Below are 5,661 nucleotides of genomic sequence, written 5' to 3'. Positions count from 1 at the left end.
GGGTAGCGGAGGTAGGGGATCGACTTGCTATCTGATACCATGTAAGTTTGGAAGAGAGGGCTTGCCTGCATTGATAATTCCACTGATCGTGCACGGGGCACATATATAGATACAAGGGGTGCACCTAATGTCTTGTCTCCCAAGTTACATACAAGTTACAGAGGGGAGAGAGACGTGACAGGTGCGAAATACAAAACCCAAACCTATATACATACATGCAAAGAATACATGTTCAACACTTTTCCCTCCTATCTAATCTAAAAAGAACAAAGAACGTAATGTTCCCGGTTACGCTCTTAGTTTTGTCGTCCCCTCCCCCTCGCCCCTACCCTAGCCCGATCTGTGAGAAAACCGGATGCTCCACCAGCTGGTTTTGCACCGCAAAACAATCTAAAAAAATTTGGGAGCGGCTATAGATCAATCGACTAATTGTACAATGTGGTCAGTCGATTAGTTAAACAAAAGAAAGGATAAGAAGAAACAAGAAAACTGATTGACCCAAAATTAGGGTCAGTCGATCAGCCCAACAAGAAAACTGACAGATCCATCGCTGAAAAGCTTTTGTTGCCGTGTTCTGCTTTCTGTCCAGCCCAAAAGTGAAACGGGCCTGAACCTGCGAAGGAACCAAAGCCACTCCACTCAAGACAAGTGGATCCAGTTCACGCACAAAATCAGCTCAAAAAATCCCATGCACAGAAGGTTTCTTCCTCCCCCCTTCTTCCCCGATCACCAAGACAACCACTGTTATGGATGCACAAACAAAGCTCAGATGCGTTGTTGTCTTTTGATGTCTCCATAGATCTTCTTCCTCCCATTTCTTCCTTCTAACCTCCTTCCTCCAATCGCTCGAAGTTCTACAACACCAACACAATGGATGAAGCTTCAGATCGTACCCAAAACATAGATCTCTCAAAAGGAAAAGCAAAAGGAAGAAAGAATAAAGCTGCAGAACAAGGTGCTTGTGGTCAGTCCAAGGTAAATGATGATCCCCTCCCCCTCTTCATTTTTTCTGTGGTGTCAATTTGGTGGCCTGCAACTTAAGTGACGTCCTGACATTTTGATGTAACCACAACGGTAAATTCAGAGACTGCACAAATTGACCGTTTCATATAAATATTAATCGGATGCAAAATCATGCACATCTTCAGAATCCAACTATAACTTCTGAATAGATGTCATGTTTGTACTTCTACTAGAAGTTGTTAAACTACAAGTAAAGGCAGAACACCTCCCTAAAGCCAGAATTTAAATATTCCACATAGGAACTAAATTTGTATATTCAGAGAACTAAGCTTGCAGTTGTTGTCAAATAGCAACATACAAGAACTATACTACGAGCATGCATACATATTTGCAAAAAGATAACCACATCATCTTCACCCGGTTGTACTAGAAGTTGTTAAACTACAAGTAAGGCTGAACACCTTCCTAAATGCAGAATTTAAAAAATCCATATAGGAAGTAAATTTGCATATTCAGAGAACTAAACTTGTAGTCGTTGTACAAGAGCAACATATAATACGATACTACTGGCATGCGAACATAGGTACAGAGAGGAACCATAACATGTAGACCTAGTTCTTAAAGAAGTTGGTAAACTACAAGTAAGGCAAAACACCTACCTAAAGCATAATTTAAATTTTTCATCATTACAACTAAATTTGCACCTACATAGAACTATACTTGCACTTGTTGTTCAAGAGTAACATATAGTACGATACTACGAGAGCATGCGAACATAGGTACATAAAGATAACAACAACATCTTCAACTAGTTGTATTAGAAGTTGTTAAACTACAAGTAAGGGCAGAACACGTCCCCAAATGCAGAATTTCAAAAATCCATATAGGAACTAAATTTGCATATTTAGAGAACTAAACTTGCAGTCGTTGTTCAAGAGCAACATATAATACGATACTACTAGCATACGAACATATGTACAGACAGGAACCATAACATGTAGACCTAGTTGTTAAAGGAGTTGGTAAACTACAAGCAAGACAAAACACCTACCTAAAGGCATAATTTAAAATTTTCATCATTACAACTAAATTTGCATCTACATAGAACTATACTTGCACTCGTTGTTCAAGAGAAACATATAGTACGATACTACGAGAGCATGTGAACATAGGTACAAAAAGATAGCCATAACATCTAAACGTACTTGTACTCGAAGTTGTTAAACTACAAGAGAAAACTAAACTTGCAGTAATTTCACAATAGAGATAAATCCGGATTAAACAATAATTATGAAGAAACATATTAGCATGATGGAACAAGTTAACTAGAGGTAAAGCACAAAACCTTCGATAGCATATTCCCATAACTGAGTTGCATATTCAGATAACTAGATAAAAATTTGCAAGCAAATAAATCACCAAGAACAAACACTACTACACCATATGCAAATATAAAAGCAACTCATGCAGGAACACACATTCACTTAACTGCATTTCTCTTAGATTAAATTCCACACAAATTATTAAAAAGCAAAACATTACAGACATTGTTATGAACCTAAAGATCTACCTAAATTACACAATCAACACACACAATTTCACATATAAAATATAAGCAAGTACAAATATAGCAAGTACTAAATGCTACAAGTACAGACGTGCTATACAAAGAGATTTTAAAACTAACCAATAAAAATTTCACTATACTCAAGCTAAGAACAAGCATACTACAAATGCATGAACAAAAACTATAAGAAACAAAAATCAGTAATGCATGAATACATAGAAGCAAAAAGTACAACTACATGGACTTAGTACATAAATGCTTATCCACTTAGGATTTGCTAAAACAACTGCAAGGATAGTTAAAAAAACTGCAATGATTTGGCATGACATTGACCATACACACAATGCATATAACAAAAAGGCTGGATTAGACATACAATCAGCCATACACACACACTATATATATAACATTTTCTACAACCTAGAAACTGACTACACACGAAATGAACAAATGACCTATAAAATAGCATTAGAATAACAATATACACAAGTGACCTTTGAAGATATACAAATCAATGATTAACCAAATAACCCTAACCAGATAAAAATAATAGCAAATCTGAACTATCCCTAACCAGACACAAATTAGAGAAAATTTCAACACTACAAAAACCCTAACCAAAGCATGCTAAACAAGAACCCTAATTGTACTACTCGAACTACCACCAAAAACATTTACTAGGAAACCCTAACCAAATAAAAAATAGATCAAATTTGAAGACTACAAATACACTCACTGAAGCATTTTAAACAAGAACCCTAACCATACTACTCTTACTACCACAAAAAAAAATACAAAAGGAGACTGAGGAAACAGCAGATGCAGCAAAGGAAGCCCCTAATCCAAGGAACCCCCGACAGGTAAATCCTGCAAACAAAAGAGCAAAACAAAATAGAGAAGTGCCTTAGCAATTTCAGAATTAGAGCAGATCTAGACAAGAAAAAAGAAGAGGGGGAGTTATAGGAGAGGAAGAACTTGACGAACCCTAGCTCTAGGTAGGAAGAGGAGAGGACACCGAGTAGAGAGAGACTGAGCCGGAGAGGGGAAAGTGACTGACAGATCGATAAGCGAGGATATGCGAAAGCAGTGATGGTCGGGTTCCACAGCACGGGCTGGGCTGGGTACAAGGCTGTTAACGGGTGCGTAGAAGAAGATAATGGGCGAGCGCGCTGCGAAGGAGCCCAACAAAGCACAATCAACTGACCAAAACAAGGGTGCAATCGACTACACGAGGCCCAACTCACCAGCAAAAACGAAATAGAAAAAAAGAACAGGCACAAATCCCAAAGCACAATCCAGTGGCCAGAAAATCGACTGACCCAAAAGTAAAAAGTCAGCTAACTGAAATTTAGCTAAACTGAAAAAAGATAGACGCCCAGTGCACAATCTCCCTACGATCCCACCCATCTACCTTATCTCCATGGAGACCCTCCTTCTACAAGTCGCTTCACCGCCGCCGTTCAGGATCCTCCCAAGCATGCCGCCTTCACCACCTCCCCTCAGCGTTGCCTTGCGGGATCCTCCAGCACTGTTTGCACGCGGAAGGGTATCAGTACTGTGACCATTTGGTTCATGGACCCAACTGTGCATGATCCACATTAGTGACATTGTTGGAGAGGACGACCATTAAGTCTCCCCACAGTCAAGTTGCTACCACCTTGGATCAGTGGTGGTATGCAGATCTTCAAGAAGACTCTCACTGACTACAACATCCAGAAGGAGTGCACTTTCCACTATGGGTTCAGGTCCATGGCGGCACGCATATCTTTGCCAAGACCTGTCATAATCTACTACATAAGCAACCAAGTATGCCAGGAGAAGTTGCCTAAGCAGCTCGACAACAACTCAAGGCAAGAGGACGTCTAAGAATGGCTATGGCACCTGAGAATGCCCGATTCACCTGACCCGCGTCCGGCAAGCAGATGCAGCCAGCCAACCACCGCATCCGACGCGTGGCGTACTAGTTCTGCCCATGCAGGCCTTCTGCGATACACGACAGGAATGCAGGCGAGCAACAAAGTTACAGTAGCGCAAGAGTTCATTCATCACTTCATTTACCGTGCGATGGACACCTGTATTAGTTCGTGTCACACTAGTACCAGGTGAATACCCTAAGCAGCGATGACATGACGGGCAGTCATTCTCGGAGGCCAACATACAGTGACACCTCTCCATGCATTTGATGCTTTTACCTACTTTGTCAGGGTTAGGTATAGACTACCATAGTTACTATGGGCCCACAAGCTCAAGTGGCGCACCCTAGGGGGTGGGCACACCACCTGAGCTTGTGGCTCACTGGTGGGTCCCCTCCTGGTGATTCTTGTTCCAGTATTTTTTTATATATTCCAAAATAAATCTTTGAAAAGTTTCGAGTCATTCAGAGTTCCGAAGAATAACTATCTCCATTGTAGCTCTTTTCAGGTCCAGAATTCCAGCTGTCGGCAATCTCCCTCTTGTGATAGCACTTGCAACTAAGAGAGAAAAGACATTAGAATGGAACCTAAAAGTGAAATATAACTTTAAAAAATATAAATAACAGTACAAAAACATGATGCAAGATGGATGTATCGTCATGATCTTGGGATATGTAACGATAGTCCTGAAACAACTTTGAGAATATGACGTTACAAGAATGATCATATTGAATTGACCCAACTTATTTGTTACACTTTGAGATACTATGGTCACAAGTCAATCGATATAACACAGAGAGTTAACATATGCTTTAGTTCCTTAGACCATGAGAGTATCATAGACATAGACACTTCTTACCGTACAATGGACTTTGGGATCGCTCAAACGTTCATGCCGTTAGCTCAAAGCGGTTGCTGCGCATTCATGCCGTCAGCGTCGCTCCATAGCGGACGTCACTTCACGACATTGATGCCGGTTAGAGCGACGCAACCGGACGAGCGAGCCGTGTTGCTTCAATACAGACGCGGCCACTGAGAAGCCTACTCCGGCCGTCACTTCACGACATTATGAAACTATCTAGCCACTGCACCCACGGCTGGCTCATCTTATAAACTGGTGATGGAGGGGTCGCTCCGGGAATGTGGTCCGGCGCCGCCCTTACTGCCCCCAGCACGCATGAAGGAAGAGCTTCACTTGTTGTCGCGCTACCGAGCAAA

General features: G+C 41.2%; 1 long non-coding RNA gene across 1 annotated transcript; it reads right to left on the bottom strand.

Annotated features, from left to right (window-relative positions):
* Positions 1 to 391: 391 nt before the first annotated feature.
* On the bottom strand, positions 392 to 3,663 carry LOC123165344 (uncharacterized). Its single transcript, XR_006482933.1, has 2 exons — positions 3,515 to 3,663; positions 392 to 3,397 (listed from the first exon to the last, which is right to left on the bottom strand). It is a non-coding gene; the product is annotated as an uncharacterized lncRNA (long non-coding RNA).
* Between the last annotated feature and the right edge of the window lie 1,998 nt (positions 3,664 to 5,661).

Source organism: Triticum aestivum, chromosome 7D (genome assembly GCF_018294505.1).
Source record: "Triticum aestivum cultivar Chinese Spring chromosome 7D, IWGSC CS RefSeq v2.1, whole genome shotgun sequence".
NCBI classification, from domain to species: domain Eukaryota; kingdom Viridiplantae; phylum Streptophyta; class Magnoliopsida; order Poales; family Poaceae; genus Triticum; species Triticum aestivum.
The sequence above is the reverse complement of the archived record's forward strand: the minus strand, read 5'-3'. Positions and strand labels throughout refer to the sequence as shown.